The sequence below is a fragment of the Podarcis melisellensis genome, assembly GCF_964234715.1.
Source record: "Podarcis melisellensis genome assembly, chromosome: 4".
Taxonomy (NCBI): Eukaryota; Metazoa; Chordata; class Lepidosauria; order Squamata; family Lacertidae; genus Podarcis; species Podarcis melisellensis.
Genome location: NC_138531.1, coordinates 103,835,094 through 103,853,551, shown reverse-complemented (window position 1 = coordinate 103,853,551; position 18,458 = coordinate 103,835,094). Strand labels below are relative to the sequence as shown.

At 46.6% G+C, this 18,458-nt stretch overlaps 1 long non-coding RNA gene across 1 annotated transcript; it reads right to left on the bottom strand.

Moving 5' to 3' along the window:
- Positions 1-4,391: 4,391 nt before the first annotated feature.
- LOC309369400 lies at positions 4,392-5,587 on the bottom strand. The gene is made up of 2 exons (XR_014168093.1): positions 5,530-5,587; positions 4,392-4,640 (listed from the first exon to the last, which is right to left on the bottom strand). It is a non-coding gene; the product is annotated as an uncharacterized lncRNA (long non-coding RNA).
- Between the last annotated feature and the right edge of the window lie 12,871 nt (positions 5,588-18,458).

Below are 18,458 nucleotides of genomic sequence, written 5' to 3'. Positions count from 1 at the left end.
GTCTCAGGCGGTTCACAGGATAAAATACAACGTAAAAAAACGAAATGCACATTGAAAACAGAAGCAGCCCAATATGTGCCATGGACTTGGGGAGTGTTGAAGGAGAGGCAGCTGTCGTCGGGTGCAGGATAAAGGGCCAAGGAGACTTGCGTTCGAACCCCTGCCCAAAAGCTCGCCTCTGCTTTGGCCTGGCCCCCCTCCCAGGGTCTTTGTGGGGATTCAATGGGACAAGAAGACCCATATCCCAAACTCCTTCGCAGATTACTAGGACACAACCAGGATCGATAAAGGAGAGGCTGCTCCTAGTTCTAAGCATGACATTCAAGGCAAGACCTCCAAGCGTCCCTCTTTCCCAGTTTCTGATTTGATCCCGGAATGTCCCACTTTCCCTTAGGATATCCCTGTTTTCATCGGGGAAATGGTGGAGGGTATGGAGTCATGCAACCCCCGAGCCAAGGAAATAAGTAACTATACGACCTTTAGAAGACATCTGAAGGCAGCCCTGGAAAGGGAAGTTTGTGAATGTTTTATTGTGTTTTTGTATATGTTGGAAGCCGCCGAGAGTGGCTGTGGCAACCCAGTCAGATGGGCAAGGCATGAATTATATTCTCTTATGGAATAGGATGTCCCTATTTCCACCAGACGGAGAGGTATGTCAGGGCAGCCGGCACTTTGATGCAACAGCCACGTGGCATCCATTAAGAGGGACCGCTGTCCAATCGACTGTTTCAGTCCACTCCCCAGCCTGGTGCCAATGCCATGCAGCCCACAGTGTTTGTGCAACACACAAGTTACGACAGCCGTCCTTGGACTGAGGCCCACGTGCCAAGTTACTAGCAGAGCAGGTTGGCTTTGCAAGGGCCAAGAGATCTAGAAACTTAATCGTAGACTGTAAGGGACTCCAGGGGTCATCTAGTCCAGCCCTCTGCAACCCAGGAATCTCAGCTGAAGCATCCCTGGCAATTGGCTATTCAACCTCTGCTTCAAAACCTCCAAGGAAGGAGAGTCTACCTCCGCTTGTCAGAGTCTGTTGTACTGCTGAACTGTTCTTACTGTCAGAGAGCTTTTCTGAATGATCAGCCGGAATCTCACTTCTTGCATTTTTTTTTCTTCTTTTTTTAAAAAAATACTGTTTATTACTTTTCCAACAATTTAAACACTACAAAACAAAATGAACAATACAATACAAAAACACTACATAACACTAACACATTAGACTAACAAAACAAACACATTAGACTAACAAAACAAAATACAGCCGTACCTCGCAAGATGAATGCCTCGCAATATGAAAAACGCACAAGACAAAAGAGTTTTTCATTTTTTGAGTCGTTCTGCAAGACAAATTTCCCTATGGGCTTGCTTCGCAAGACGAAACGTCTTGCGAGTTCTTGCGAGTTTGTTTCCTTTTTCTTAAAGCCGCTAAGCCGTTAATAGCCGCTAAGCCACTAATAGCCGTGCTTTGCAAGACGAAAAAGCCACAAGACGAAGAGACTCGCGGAATGGATTAATTTCGTCTTGCGATGCACCACTGTAAAAACAATTTAAAACACATCAAACAATTTCAATATTTTATCTTTCATTCACTTATTTCAACGACCTCCTCACACCTTCCTTTTTGTATTCCACTTCTGTTAATTGTTTCAGCAATTACTTTCCATCTTCCTCTGTTTTCTATCCTATAATTATCTTAACATATTCTAACCTTATTTTTTCCTTTAATACTCTATTAATTTATATATACTTAATTCCTTATAATATTTATACTAAAGCCATATAACTTCATTCCAACGTTTTTCTAACATTCATTACAGTATTTCTGTAAATAGTGTTTAAACTGTTTCCAGTCTTCTTCTTTTTAAATGATATTTATTAAATTTTTCAACAAGAGAAAAGTTACATAAATAATAAAAAAATGCAGAAAATACAAAAACCAGAAAAGTAAAAATAGTAAAGAAAAGTAAAAACAGTTAAATCCCTCTTTCTATTATCTTACCACTCATTTACTTATTTTCATGACTTCCTCACACCTCCCTTTTTTGTATTCCATTTAATAATTAGTTCAGCAAATCCATACCCTCTTTGTTTACCCTTAATTTCTTATCTTCACATATTATAACTTTGAATTTTCATCTAATATCAATCCATTTTTACATATTCCTTTTGCCTTATTGCTAAAACCATTTCATTTCGTTCCAACATCATTAACATTCAATAATTTTGCAGTGTTTCTGTAAATAGTCTTTAAATTTCTTCCAGTCCTCCTCCAACTCTTCTCCCTGGTCTCGGATTCTGCCGGTCATTTCCGCCAATTCCATATAGTCCATTACTTTCATCTGCCATTCTTCCAAGGTGGGTAAATCTTGTGTCTTCCAATACTTTGTGATGAGTATTCTTGCTGCTGCTGTAGCATACATGAAGAAACTTCTATCCTTCTTTGGCAGCAATTGGCCGACCATGCCCAGGAGAAAGGCCTCTGGTTTCTTCAGGAAGGTACCGTATTTTTCGCTCTATAAGACTCACCAGACCACCAGACGCACCTAGTTTTGGGAGGAGGGAAAAAAAATAATTCTGAATCTCAGAAGCCTGAACAGCAAGAGGGATCATTTCACAGTGAAAGCAGCAATCCCTCTTGCTGTTCTGGCTTCTGGGCTACCTGCGCAGCCTGCATTAGCTCCATAAGACACACACACATTTCCCCTGACTTTTTAGGAGGGAAAAAGTGAGTCTCATAGAGCAACAAATACGGTAATCTCCACAAAATCCTGCTCTCCTCTCCTTCCTCCCCCCCTGAACTCAGAAATCTTCCTGCTTAGCAGATAGTAGATCCAGTTGTCACCCCTCTTTTCTTCTTTACTGCTTTTATTTCTCATAAGGAAGTCCCAAGGGGGGGTCAAAATCCCTCAAAAGTCCCTCAAGGTTGTTGCTCTCCATCTTCTTTCAGGCAAAGTCCTGACTTCTAAAATTAATCCAGAGGCAAATTTAAAGAGGCAAATTTAAAGTCCGCTCTTCCCGAAATCTTTGCATTCCGTGCTTCAGGGGAAGGGAGATGACGAAGATCCCGAAAAAGCCCCATAACTTAAAACATTCCCTCCCCTCCTTGCCCCGTTCAAGCAAAGCAGAAATCAGCCTCTTTCCACACAGATGCTCTTCTCCTGCAGCAGAAATCAGGATCTCTTCCACGGGGGCGGGAGCCTCTTCGCTTGCCAATTCTGTCCCCATTCAAAGCTGTTCCCCGCCCTCCCCACGGGAGTTGGCCAGGGCTGTTCGGGGACAGTTTGAAATCCTTTGCTGAAGGAGCCAGGCAGCTTTCTGGGCCAGCGAATGGCCTGAGGGCGCCAGGAAGGCGCTTGCTCTGCGCCCGAGGACACCTGGCTGGCAGTCAGAAGGACAAAAGCCACAGGGGGAGGGGCTGCTTTCAAGCCTGGGACTGGGGGAGAACCTCGCCTCTTCTTCGTCTGGGAGGCAGCGATTTCCATCCCGGCTCACAAACCCCCCAAAATAAATTAACAGACGAGCGCAGGTCGTGCCCATTCTATACCCTCGGAAGGTTAGGGGAGACCTGCCCCATACCCCCATAGACCTCCGCCTGGGACCCCCAAAGGGCGACTTGCCGGATTCGCTGCCCCCCGGCATTTTATTTTGCATCGCTTAGTTTGACATTCCAATGAAGGTGGTAAACTCCTTTGATGTTATTATGGGTGTGAAATATGTTGGCGAGGGTGTTTATTGTTTTGTATTTGTTTTTATTTGATTATGTGTTTTGTGTTTTTATATCGTAATTCCATCCTGTGAACCTCCAAATTTAATAAACAAATAAATGGATAAATCGAAATGAATGGCCCCCTCTCTCTGCCGATTAAGAGGCAGCTCCGTCCCCGACACACATCTGGAAAGAGGCAGGGAGGGGCATTGCGGGGGGAGGGTGGCCCTTGGGGGTCTCCCTGGGTGGCCCCTGTTGGTACCTCCACCCCTTATTCAGAGGGATGGAATCCAGAGCAGGGGAAGGGTCCGCAACACCCTCTGAGTCTTTCGCCCCCAATTTCTCCACAGAAGGAATCACAGAGAGGGAAACTGGACAGAACTGGGTGGGGAGATGACGGGGGGGGCAATTGGGGCATGGGGGGGTCAGTCTGGCAGGAGCTTTGAGGGTGAAGGATTTGGGGAAACAGCGGGGGTCCCTGGCTCCGAAAAGCACTCCAGCTTCAGGGAGGGGGGCAAAGTGCCACAGAATCCTGAAACCCCCATTGTTGCTCAATGGTTCCTCTTGAGTGACAGAGAAGCCCCCCCTTTCCCAGCCCCGCAACTAACAGGAGGTGTTTCTACCCGCCACGCCCAGGCCAGTCCCCTCCCTCCGTCCCAGAGAAGGAGACACAGGAAACCAGATCAGATGCAGAGGGAGGATTTATTAGAGGGTCAAGCGTCACATGGGGGCAGGAAGGGGTGTCCCCCACCCCACCCAGTGTGTGGCGAGACCAGCAGGAGGCGGCCGCTTCTCCCTGGGGGTGTCTCAGTGGGACCGGCGGGCCAGCGCATGAGCCACCGCCCCGACCAGCTTGTGGAAGGCATGGTGGTAAGCAGGGGTGAATTCCTGTCTAAAGGTGGGGTAGCTGGATGATGACGAGGACGTTGCCCAGGAGCTGGAAGAGAAAAGAGAGGGTGACTCCTTCTGCCAGGGGGCCCATGTGTGGGTCACCCTCTCCCCACAACAGATCCCACAGCAGATTCAACAGATTGAGACTGAATTCTGACAAGGCAGAAGCACTGTTTGGGGTGGACTGGGAGCAGGCAGGTGTGTGGGGGGGGGACTCCCTGGTCCTGAATGGGGTAACTGTGCCCCTGAAGGACCAGGTGCGCAGCCTGGGAGTCATTTTGGACTCACAGCTGTCCATGGAGGTGCAGGTCATTTCTGTTTCCAGGGCAGCTGTCTCCCAGCTCCATCTGGTCCACTGGATGAGACCCTACCTGCCCGCAGACTGTCTCACCAGAGTGGTGCATGCTCTAGTTATCTCCCCCTTGGACTACTGCAATGCCCCCCATGTGGGGCTACGTTTGAAGGTGACGTGGAAACTGCAACTAATCCAGAATGCGGCAGCTAGACTGGTGACTGGGAGTGGCTGCTAAGATCGCCGAGCACAATTCAAAGTTTTGGTGCTGAACTTGAAAGCCCTAAAAGGCCTCAGCCCTGTATACCCAAAGGAGGGTCTCCACCCCCATTGTTCAGCCCAGACTCTGAGGTCCAGCTCCCTTTTGGCGGTTCCCTCACTGTGAGAGGTGAGGTTACAGGGAACCAGGCAGAGGGCCTTCTTAGTTGTGGCGCCCGCCCGGTCGAATGCCCTCCCACGAGATGTCAAGGGAATAAAAAACTATCTGAAATCTGAAGGCAACCCTGTAACAGGAAATGTCTAATGTCTTACCATGTTTTATATCCTGTAAGCCACCCAGAGTGACACACACACACACACACACGGCACTCCCAGTTCCCCCCCCCCCGCCAGGCATCCCCTTGGGGCGGGGGAGCAGCCTCACCCTGAAGTTGAGGGGGTCCATGTGGAGATTGTCGCAGAGCAGTTCACGCAGCTCAGAAAAAGAGGGCTGGAGAGGTTCCTAATGAGAGGGACGGCTGGAGAGGGTTCCTTATGAGAAGGAACCAGGGGTCAACCTCCAGCAGGCTGCAGAGAAGGAAGGAAGGAAGGAAGGAAGGAAGGAAGGAAGGAAGGAAGGAAGGAAGGAAGGAAGGAAGGAGAAAGGGAGAGGCATGGATGGTTATTATCCAGGTGGAAAGAGGAATTCCTGCCTAGAGAGGCAACCAGCGCCTGGCCTTACTCACCAAGGGAATCCCCACCCAAGGCTGGCTGTGGGCTGGGAGCTTCTCTCGGCTGCTGGAGAAAACCTTCTGGGCTGAGCTGGAGCTCCTTCCAGGGCTGGAGCCTTTTATACCCTGCGCCAAAGCTCCTCCTCCCAGATTTACAGAAGCTGTCCTGGTTTCTGATTTGATTTAAGAATGTCCTGCTTTTCATGAAGACATCCCTAATTTCCCCTGAGAAATCCTGAATGTGAGCTCCCTGGGGCAGAGTCCTGTCCTACATTCCAAGGCCCTCAATTGATACATGGTGAAGTAATAATCATCAACTGTAAATGCACTTAATTATCCTCAATGGGCTCAATTATGCTCAAGAAACACGTAATTGCAACTCTATTTGCAATGCTTTCTTGGGCCCTGGTTCAGATCAGGGCATGTGGCCAGGATTGCCCAGGGCCACCCCTGTCATTGGGAGTGAGGTGGCTGCTTCAGGGGTGAGGCATCGTAGGACAAACACAGCCTGCCGCCCCCAAGCTGGCTTGCTGCCTTCAGGTGCAGGAGAGAACATTGTCCCATCTCCAGCACTGAAGACAAAGATTCAGCTTCCAGCTGAATCACGGGAGCTGCAGTTTGTAAAGTATTGTGGCTCTTTGAGGGGGTAAACTACACTTCCCAGCAGTCTTTGGGGGAAATCATGTGCTTTCACTGTACGTTGAGTACAGAGCCTGAGAAGATTTGGGTTTCCCCATCCTTGCTGAGGGTGGGGACAAAACCCATCACCCTCATGCCCTGGCTGACCACCATCAGTGACAGAGCACTGGGCTAAATGGAGCTTGGTCCAATGTGACAGGGCAGTTTCAAATTTCCCAGGAACTCGCCTTATAGCCCTGCCAGAGGTATCTATAATTCTGTGTTGGGAGTTACCTGTGAGTAAAAGGGTAAAGGTAAAGGGACCCCTGACCATTAGATCCAGTCATGGCTGACTCTGGGGTTGTGGTGCTCATCTCGCTTTATTGGCAGAGGCAGCCGACCTACAGCTTCTGGGTCATGTGGCCAGCATGACTAATCCGCTTCTGGCGAACCAGAGCAGTGCACGGAAATGCTGTTTACCTTCCTGCCAGAGCGGTACCTATTTATCTACTTGTACTTTGACGTGCTTTCGAACTGCTGGGTTGGCAGGAGCAAGCACCAAGCAACAGGAGCTTACCCCGTCACGGGGATTTGAACCTCTGACCTTCTGATCAGCAAGTCCTAGGCTCTGTGGTTTAACCCACAGCGCCACCCACATCCCTATATCTGTGAGTAAGACCCATCAAATTCAAGAAGACAGCCCTCTAGCTAGACACGCAGAGAACTGTGCTGTTACTTGTTGCCCTTAAATCCCATTTGTATTGGCCATGATTAACTTGATTTTGCTGAGTTCTAAGCTCAACAAACTTAGTTTGCATTCCACTGTATGTTCTTATCTGTCAAATGGGAATAATAGGGACTGTGCTAGAGTATTCATTGCTAACCATCAGGCAATAGAAGGACTGTGCTAGAGTATTCATTGCTAACCATCAGGCAGCATTTCTGGGCTTCTCAGAGGTGCCTAATACATTGCCCCCTTATGCTCCTGATGAGCTTCGCAAGTTGCAGCGCCATTAAGAAAGGCCGTGCTAGTCCGCCATGACAAGTGCTGCTAGAGAAAGCAGAGATGGAAGGGGGTGTCCTTTGCGGAGTCTAAAGGATTCACCCAGCACACGCTTGAGCTCATGGGAAAGAACACATATTCCCCCTCCCTCAACACCGTGGCCGAATTCATTCCCCACAATCCAAAGGACAGGCTGTCCCCCAGACGGCACCCAGCAGACAACTGAGCAGATCTCCCACTGAAGATTCATTCTTGCTACCAACCTTGGGGCGTGTAAAAGTGTAAAAGTGTCAGCGGTCTCTTAACAGAAATATAAACTCAAGAAACCTACTGCACCTGAGGTTATTTAGTGCAAGGAGCAGAAGTGATTTGCAGATTGTTAAGTTGTGGGTGAACATAGCAGACGACACAGCGATTCTTCAAACAGCTCTTCTTTATTCAGATGTCAGAACAGAAATAAATTGAGGGGCTCAGTCAGCCTGCTTATATAGAGCTCCAGAACAATGTAACTGTTGCCATTTTCTAAAACTATCCAATCACTGAACGTCACTTTTTGATCCTTCATTTGCATAACTATCTACAGTATCCCCCTGCTGGCCCAGGGTGAGAACTTCAGTACATAACACAGATGAATTAAGTTTCTGGTGTTGATGCACCCATAATTCCTTGGCAAAAGCAAATGAAAACATTAGTGGAGTAACTGGTGCATTGCAAGGCAGAAAAGACCCTCAACGCTGATATGAAAAGCACTTGACTTGGGGTTCTGTGTCCTGTTGCTGCCTGGTTATTTGACTGACCAGTTCCTAGATGCAGGGCTGGGGAAAGTTCTGAACAAAACAAAACCAGAAACACTTTCCTGTGAGAAAAAAGCACCAAAGGTCTTGTGCATGATCAGGGCCTGAAAGCTACCCGTACATCAGCGGTCTTCCTCTTTTGGCAGAAAAACCCATCACCCTCATGCCCTGGCTGACCACCATCAGTGACAGAGCACTGGGCTAAATGTAGCTTGGTCCAATCTGAAGACATTCCTGTTAGGGAAAAATCTAGGTGCGAGGCTGCTCAGTCCCCCAGCTGGTCGGGCAGAGCCCGCGGGTCCCTGCGGAATGAAGGAAGGAGTCCAGCCACCAACCAGAGCAAATAACTGTAGATCAAAGTTTATTGCGCAATAGGTTCAAAAAGGAATTTTGAACCCCGAGGATGGGGTGACAAAGACTTTTAAAACTTTCCCACCATATCCCAGAATACAGTTCGAAGGGGAGGGGTTAACCTTGGCAAACATGTTCAGACAAATCCTTCGTACAACTTTAGCATAAGCAGACATGGCAGGGCAAGACTCAGGTATAAGATTAGCATAGACAAATATGTCTTAAGTACCACCACCCAAAAGTAAAATAGAAGTTCCTTTGCATGTCTGGAGCCTGAGGCGAGTCAGGTGATGAGATCTGGCTTCCTTTGGCTAACATTGAGCCCAGCAATTGCCGCCTTTGAGAGCTTCCTGGAGTCTTTTTGCAAGGGGAAAATAGCTTTGGAATGGAGGGAACTGGGAAAGAAGATGATTTTATATTATTTTTAAAGCTAGGTGACTTCCCTGAGCTGTCAAGTTGGAAGGATATATTCAGGCATAATGTTTGTAATATTTAACTTTAAAGATGTGCCCCCCCCCTGCAATTTCCGTAACATCCCTCTAACTAGACATGCCTAGAACTGCGTGTGGCACCTCAAGCGGAAGTCCGAAACCAAGAATTAAATTTAAACTTTTAACAGATGTTAAAGAAAGAGGCGGCTTCTCCTTGCCAGATTTGAAATTGTACAATGAGGCTTCCTGCCTCTGTTGGTTGAGGGATTGGACTGTTTTTAGAGAATATATATCTTTTAGATTTGGAAGGTTTTGATAACAGATTCGGATGGCATGCATATCTATGGTATGATAAATTCAAAGTTCACAAAGGATTTGGAAACCACATATTTCATAAGTCACTGTATGAAGTATGGGAGAGATATAAAAATGAGTGTGGAAAAGATAAATATGAAACCAATGGAAATTAAAGCCGTATGAACAGGTTAATTTTTTTGTGAATGATTGGTTGCATTATCATCAAGTCAATGAAATGTTTAAAGAAGATTAAAGAAAAAGGGATTTGGATATACTAAATAGAAGTTTGAATTGGAATTGTTAAACAATAAGTTTAAAATATGATCTAAAATGTACAAATTACTATTGAAATGGCATGTAAAAGACAAAGAAGTTAAATCAGTAATGATACATTGGGCTAAGATATAATAATAATAATAATAATAATAATAATAATAATAATAATAATATTTTTTTATACCCCGCCCTCCCCAGCCAAGGCCGGGCTCAGAGCGGCTTACAAGCAATAATAAAAACAAGATGAATGATTACAACTTAAAAACAAAAATAAAATACAACATTAAAATAATGGAACATTAAAATATTAAAATGTAGCCTCATCGCAGGAGGAGAAGGAAAAGAAAGAAAAGGGAAAAAAAGAGAGAGGGAGGGAATCAAATTGGCTCCTAGCCAAAGGCCAGGCGGAACAACTCTGCCTTACAGGCCCTGCGGAAAGAAATCAGATCCTGCAGGGCCCTGGTCTCATGAGGCAGAGCATTCCACCAGGCCGGAGCCAGAGTTGCAAAGGCCCTGGCACTGGTTGAAGCCAATCTAACTTCTTTAGGGCCCGGGACCCTAGGGTGTTGCTATTTACGGACCCTGAGGCTCTCCATGGGGCATACCAGGAGAGGCGGTCCCATAGGTACGAGGGTCCTAGGCCGTGAAGGGCTTTAAAGCAGCACCTTAAATCTGACCCTGTACTCCACCAGGAGCCAGTGCAGCTTGAAAAGCACTGGGTGAATATGCTCCCATGGCAGAGACCCCGTCAGGAGCCTCGCTGCAGCATTCTGCACCCGCTGGAGTTTCTGGGACAGCTTCAAGGGCAGCCCCGCATAGAGCGAATTACAGTAGTCAAGCCTGGAGATGACCGTCGCATGGATCACTGTGGCCAGGTCGGGGCGGGAAAGGTAAGGGACCAACTGCTTGATGCGGCGAAGGTGGAAAAATGTCGCCTTGGCTGTTGCTGTAACTTGCGCCTCCATGGAAAGGGAGGCGTCAAGGATTACACCCAAACTCTTAACGGAAGGCAATGGCACTAATTGGGCCCCCGCAAGAGAAGGGAGTTGGTCCCTCATCCCCATGCCATCCCGACCTAGCCATAGTCCCTCTGTCTTCGAAGGATTTAGTTTCAATCGGCTCCAACGAAACCATCCAGCCACAGCTTCCAAGCATCTGGTCAGTGTGTTCGGGGCCGAGTCGGTGTGGCCATCCATCAGCAGATAGAGCTGAGTGTCATCAGCATATTGGTGACAGCCCAGCCCCAAGCTCCGGATAATCTGGGCAAGGGGGCGCATAAAGATGTTAAAAAGCATCGGGGAGAGAATTGCGCCCTGCGGCACTCCACACACCATGGAGTGGCGCGACGACATTTCCCTCCCTAGTGCCACCCTCTGTCCCCGACCAGAGATAAAAGAGGACAGCCAGTTACGGGCTATGCCCTGTATCCCCACATCTGCAAGGCGGTGGTCCAGAAGATCATGATCGACCATGTCAAAGGCTGCTGACAAATCTAAAAGGATCAGCAGTCCTGACCCGTCTCGATCCAGTTGTCTACGGAGATCATCTGTTAGGGCAACCAGAGCCGTCTCCGTCCCAAAACCAGGACGGAAACCTGACTGAAATGGATCTAATGCCGATGTTTCCTCCAGAAACCTACCAAGCTGTTCAGCAACCGCTCTCTCAATTACCTTACCCAGGTATGGAAGATTTGAAACTGGGCGGTAATTGGATAGGTCTAAGGGATCTAATGAAGTTTTTTTTAAGAGTGGAGACACCACTGCTTCCTTCAATTCCCCTGGGAATGTCCCCGTGTCAAGGGGCAAATTGATAATTTCAACCAGGGGGGTCCGCACAACATCTGGACACTCCCTAATCAGCCAAGACGGGCACGGATCAAGGAGGCAGGTGGTGGGCCTACCAACTTGGAGGAATCTATCCACATCAGTAGGGAGTATCCGATCGAAATGGTCCAACACTGGACCTGAAGTCAGTCGAGGGGCCTCCAGTTCAGTCACTGTATTGGCAGGGAGGTCACGGCGGAGCAACAGGACTTTCTCCGCAAAAAAAAACTCGCGAATGCCTCACAGCTATGGGTCAAATTTGTGCTTAAATTTGGTTGTCCTCCTAAGGACGTTATTGACCTAATTATTTTAAAAATTTGTGCCGGGTGAAAGCTAGCGGATGCAATGGAAGCTGCAAAGTAAGAATTCTTAGCAGCTTTCATAGCCATCTTATAGGCTTTCATAAGTGTCCTATAAGATGTTCTTGAGGCTCCGTCACGAGTCCGTCGCCATACTCGCTCTAGCCGTCTGAGATCCCTCTTCATTTTCCGGAGCTCCTCAGTAAACCAAGGGGCCCGGTTTCGACGGGGTCGCAAAGGGCGCTTAGGCGCGATCTCATCAATGGCTGCCAAGAGCCGGTTATTCAGAGCGTAGTGATCAGACCATGGCACTTCCACAGCAGGGAGCATGATCACATCTATGCCAGCCCCAAAGATCAGATCTAGCGTGTGGCCTGCTTGATGAGTGGGGCCCAAAACAACCTGGGAGAGCCCTAGTGTTGCCATGGAAGTCACTAGGTCCAGAGCCTGTGAGGAGGGAGCGGCATCGGCATGGACGTTGAAGTCTCCCAAAACCAGTAGGTTTGGGAACTCCAAGGCCCAGCCTGCCACCACCTCCAGCAGGTCTGACAGGGTGGCTGCAGGTGTGCTGGGTGGTCGGTACACCAGCCAGACAGCCAAGCTCTCCTTGGTGCCCCACACGAGACCAACACATTCAATGCCGGAGATCGCTGGTGATGGCAGAGCTCTGAAAGAGCAATCCTCCTGGAATAACAACGCTACTCCTCCCCCCCCCCCGACCCACAGTCCGCGATTGATGGAGGACAGAGAAACCTGGGGGTGTTATCTCATGTAGGGAGACTACTTCGCCTTCCCGTACCCAGGTCTCCGTCACGCAAGCCAGGTCAATCCCCTGCGAGACAAAAAAGTCACGCATGGTGGCGGTTTTGTTGCCTATGGACATGGCATTGCACAGCACCAATGATGGAGGTGTGTAATCCTTGCTCTTCCTACCCTCATCCCTTGGGATGGGGCGTAGATTGGAAGAGGTTCAAGGATCACTGCATCTCGAAACCCTTCGCCGATAGAGATATCTAGCCCCACCGCCATTCCTCCCTAGCCCTTCAATTGTGGAAATCCCAGATCCCATACTAGCCTCCCCAATAGATGGGTAACATCCCCTCAATAACAAGTCATCCTTGGGCCAGGACTCATGGGTCAAAGTGGTATGGGAAAGAGTTGGAGGTTTGATAGGGTAAGTATCCCTGGAAGATAGAACCCAACCAACCACACCCCAAGTGGGGGGGACAGACCCATGGTGTTTCATTAACTGTCAATCCCCCTCTCCCTCCTGGGTTAATTGGAGGATTGTTGGTTCTATCTGTGGCTGTGGAAGTATTAATGAGGTATGTGGTATAAGATGTGGATCACTGGCCAACAAAGAGCCAGATTCGAATTTGGAAGATCTGTCCATCCTGTCTCGCCAGGAGTACAGTAGAGAAGGCTGATCATTCTGGTAAGTTTTTGGAACATTAGGCAAAGGTCCAGATGTAGATTGGGTGCTGGATATCTCCAGATTGTCAGCAACATAGAGTTATTTATGTGTTGTTGCCATAGAAATGTCGGAGGCGCCAAATTCCTCATCTAATTCGGTGTTGTTTGAAAAGGGAACAGGGAGTTGCACTGATGTCTTTCTATGGGATAAAGAGCTGTTGGACGTCTTTAAATATTGTGCTCTAGCCTCTACTGTCCTTATATTTTGGGTAGAAATCTCAGTCTTTATACTCATTAGCCTCTTCTTCAGGTCTTGTAATTCTAGGCTTACAGAGTTCTTTTCTTCCTTTGGGCAATTAGTGTTTCTAGTGTTGAGCTTGGTTTCCCTTATCTGCATTAGCTTTGACTCTATGCAAGGGAGCAATTGCCTCCTTGTTTCGTCCTTAAATACCCTCACTGGGCGGAGAGAATGGAACCACCATAGGGTATCCTTTATCTCCATGAGTCGAGATGGGAGGGCTGATGACCTAAAGGTCATAAATAGGCGCATGGTGTTTCTCAAGGTAGGCAGGAAGTGGAAATTTTCTAGATCTACATTTCGGTAATGGTAATTCAGGAGCTGAGACAAGGACATAGTAATTTGTCTGCGGTTCAGCCACCTATGAGTGTATCGGTGAATCTCAAGCATTATCTGGTTCGTTTGCAAGACTTGACAGGACCTCACTTCATCCATAGTTTGAGTTGGTGAGTTGTTAACAGAGTCATTTCTTATCATCCTTTTAAGCCCTTGGGCATTTAAAGGGGAGGAACTAGTATCCAATAATTTAAAGGGGAGGAACTAGGGCATAATATACCAAGAGACGATTGGGGGAGGTTATGGAAAGAGGGAATAAACTTTACAGCCTGCAGTGCATTAAAATATAACAGAAATGATGTACAGATGCTATAGAACACCGGTAAAACTAGCCAAAATGTACAAAACAAATAATAAATGTTGGAAATGTCAAGAAAAAGAGGGCACATTTTACCACACGTGGTGGGAATGTAAAAAAGTGAAAGACGTCTGGGAAATGATTTATAATGAAATGTTAAAAATGTTGAAATATACATCCCCCCCCAAAAAAAAATAGAAGGTCTTTTGGTAGGTTTAGAAATACATAAGAATGATTTTTAAAAACCCTGTTTTTATATGTGACTACTACAGCAAGAATATTACTAGCCCAAAGATGGAAGCAAGAAGAAATACCAACAAAAGAGGAGTGGCAAGAAGAGACTGAGAGGAGATATGAGAGCCATCTTCAAATATCTCAAGGGTTGTCCCATGGAAGAGGGAACAACCTTGTTTTCTCCTGCTCTGGAGAGGAGGACTTGAACCAATGGCTTCAAGTTGCAAGAAAGGAGATTCCGATTAAATGTTCAGAAATGTGTTTTGACAGTGTTACGGTAAAATCTGGGTGCGAGGCTGCTCTGCCACCCAGCTCGTCGGACTAAGTCCGCGGGTTCCTGCGGAGGAAAATGAGCTCAGCCGGAGACAGGAGCAAGCTGCAGAAGATCCAAGTTTATTGCGCAACAGGTTCAAAGCGAGATTGAACAGCGAGAAAGAGGTGACATGAGTTTTTGAAACTTCCCTCCACGTCCCAGAATACAGTGCAAAATACATCATAGTTACATCATGAATACATTAGAGAGAGGTTGGGTTACACAGATTACATCATGAATATTTTAAAGAGAGGTTGGATTACACAGATTAACATATGGAAGAGGGAGGGGGAATATGCAGAGCTGGAGATATGCGCAGATAAGCGCTTCCTGAGTGCCGGTGATGAGAAGACAATAGTCCAAGTATCTAAAGTCTGCCACCTGGCATTGCCCGGAGGAAAGGTTGGGCAGAGTGATTTGACCGGATTAGGGTCTTCCTGAGTATGTGACTCCTCGCTCGAGGGATTATGGAGGCAGAGGAGGTGTCATGGAGTCCTGAAGAAACTGAGTCGATCGACACCAAAACCAAGGAAATCGGACTTGCGGTGGATCTTATACGAATTTTAGAAGTTTTTAGTCCGTTTCAGTCCATTCTTATATTGATAATTGAAGTTGGAAACAAAATAGATACACTGTTGCAGGATTTGACACTTTTATGGGTTCACAAGTTTCGGTTCCATTGTTCTCCCAGCGGGGAGCCATCAGCAGCTTGTCAAGAGGTTAAATGAGGCGTGCAGGAGCTCACTGAGCTAGCTCTGCAAAGCGAATGCATGGTTCTGATTGGGTAGAACGCAGCCATTGAAACGCATGGGGGATACAGTTTGATACAGTCTACCCACAATAAGGATGGAGCGAGAAAGAGGCTTAAGAGAAAGAGGCTTAAGAGTTTGGGCTTATTTCGCCCATGTGGAAAAGGGAAAGGCACTTTAATTTTGGGGCTTGGGGTAAGGTGTAGTGCTTGTGCAACGGTGTGGGGCTGAGGGGTGAATGTAGGGCTGGGTGCCCTTGAGGTCATCGCCTCGGACCCTCTGGTGACCGGCGGAAGGGTGAAAGAAGGCACCCCCCCTTTCCGTATCAGACAGCAAGAGCTGTTTGGCAGTGGAACGGTCTCCCATGGGAGAAGGTGGACTCTCCTTCCTTGGAGGTTTTGAAGCAGAGGTTGGATGGCCACCAGTCATGGTTGCTTTAGCTGAGATAACTGCATTGCAGAGGGCTGGACTAGATGACCCTTGGAGTTCCTTACAGCTCTGTGATTCAGTTTCTGGATCTCTTGTGTTATGTACTGAGTTGAATAGGATCCAAAATGCAGCAGTCTGATTGGTCCTAGAACAATAGGATCCAGAATGCAGCAGTTTGATTGGTTCTAGAACAATAGGATTCAGAATGCAGCAGTCTGATTGTTCCTAGAACAATAGGATTCAGAATGCAGCAGTCTGATTGGTCCACAGGAGCCACCCAATCCAACTCCAGGTGGAAGTGAATCCGCAACCTGATTGGCCTACAGGAGAATCCTGGAATTAGCCAATCACATGCAACCCATTGTGTAAATAATGTATATAAAGCGGATACTTTGGGGGAACTTTCGCTCCTCACTATTATGAGCTGAATAAAGAGCATGAAATCCACACTCGACTTTGAGTATATTTCATCTTGGCTCTTGCAAACCCAACCTGCTCTGCTAGCAACTTGGCACCTGCGACTCAGTCCAAGGACGGCTGTCGTAACCTGTGTGTTGCGCAAACTCTTTAGGCGGCATGGCGTTGGCACCAGGCTGGGGAGTGGGCTGAAACAGTCGATTGGGCAGTGGTCCTTCTTAATGGATGCCACGTGGCTGTAGTATCAAAGTGCCGGCTCCCCTGACATACCTGTTACGGGAACATCCCCCAGGCTCACTTGGATTGTCAAACAAAGACATCAGTCAAGAGTATTGGAGCAAAACAGCAGCCACTTGGCCTGATCTTTATTGTTGCAACAAGACTTCAAACTACCACATGGAAGAAGCAGGAAGAAGCACTGGACAAAGGAATTCTCCTCTGCTTCCCTGGGGGGTGGCGAGACCAGCAGGAGGCGGCCGCTTCTCCCTGGGGGTGTGTCAGTGGGACCGGCAGGCCAGCGCATGAGCCACCACCCCAACCAGCTTGTGGAAGGCATGGTGGTAAGCAGGGCTGAATTCCTTCCCAAAATGGAAAACAGAATTAACAGCATATCGGAAGAGGAAAGAAGTTTATTAAATAAACCCATAAAAGCAGAGTAAATTCAAGAGGCGATAAAGAGGATGAAACTGGGGAAAGCCCCAGGCCCAGATGGTTTATCAGCCAAGTACTATAAAGTCCTAGAAGAACTTATAACACCGGTGCTATGTGAAGTAATGTATGAGATTCTAGAAGGAGGAAGAACGCCGGCGTCCTGGAAAGAGGCATACATTACATTGATACCGAAACCTGACTCGGATGGACTGATTATTAAGAACTACAGACCGATTTCATTATTGAATAATGATTATAAGATCTTCGCAGACGTAATGGCGACCCGACTTAAAAAGTGTTTAGTTAACCTCATCCATACCGATCAGGCTGGTTTTTTACCTAATAGGCAAATAAAAGACAACATAAGACATACAATAAACATTATTGAATACTTAGAATGCAAAAATGAAATCCCCGCAGCTTTAATGTTCATTGACGACGAAAAGGCTTTTGACAATGTATCCTGGCGTTTTCTTATAAAATGTTTGGAAAAGACAGGGATAGAGGGCACATTCCTTGAAGGAATAAAAGCAATTTACTCACAACAAAGTGCTAAATTAATTATTAATAATAACCTAACAGAACTCTTTGAAATTTCGAAGGGTACAAGGCAGGGGTGCCCTCTGTCACCTCTTCTGTTTATCATGATGTTAGAGACAATTACAAATAAGATAAGGAAAACCCCAGAGATACGCGGAATAAAAAATTCTGGGAATCTATTTACAATGAACTAAAAAAAATCTTCAAATATACCTTTATAAAAAAAACCGAAGCCTTTTTGCTGGGGATAATTGGAGAGGAAATAAAAAAGGAAGATCAAACACTCTTTCAGTACGCGACAGTGGCTGCCAGAACTCTAATAGCGCAGAATTGGAAGACATCAAAAATCCCAACTATAAACGAGTGGCAATCCAAACTATTTGATTATTTAGAATTGGCAAAAATGAGACAGAAAATAAGAAATCAAAAAGATATAAAGTTTAACAAAGAATGGAATAAATTTATGACATACATGGAAACAGAGGTAAAAAAATCTAAAAATCACAGTAGGTGTGACGTAACACTTGTGATGTAAAGAGTTTTTTGAGGGAAAGAAACTGCAGATAAAAAATCATATAATATATTCTGAAACCGAGATGAAGGGAAGTCAATCAGTGTTGTGTGTTATTTAGTAAATGTAAGTTAATTTGTTGGTATCTTATGTTAGGAGATGTTTTTTCTTTTGTTTTCGTTATTATTATTTCTCTTTCTTATGTATTTCTTTTTTGTGTGTATGTGTTATGTATGTTTCTTTTGTTTGTTTTAATGTTTGATGTAGCAAAACAAATTAAAATCAATAATAATAATAATAATAATAATAAATTCCTTCCCAAAATGCGCAGCCAGGAGGGTGATGAGGACTTCATCCAGGAGCTGGAAGAGAAACGAGGGGGTGACTCCTTCTGCCAGGGGGCCCGTATGTGGGTCACCCTCTCCCCACAACAGATCCCACTACCAATTCAACAGATTGAGGCTGAATCCTGACACGACAGAAGTAGTGTTCTTGGGGGACAGGGGTAGAAAGGTGTGGAGGACTCCCTGGTCCCGAATGGGGCAACTGTGCCTCTGAAGGA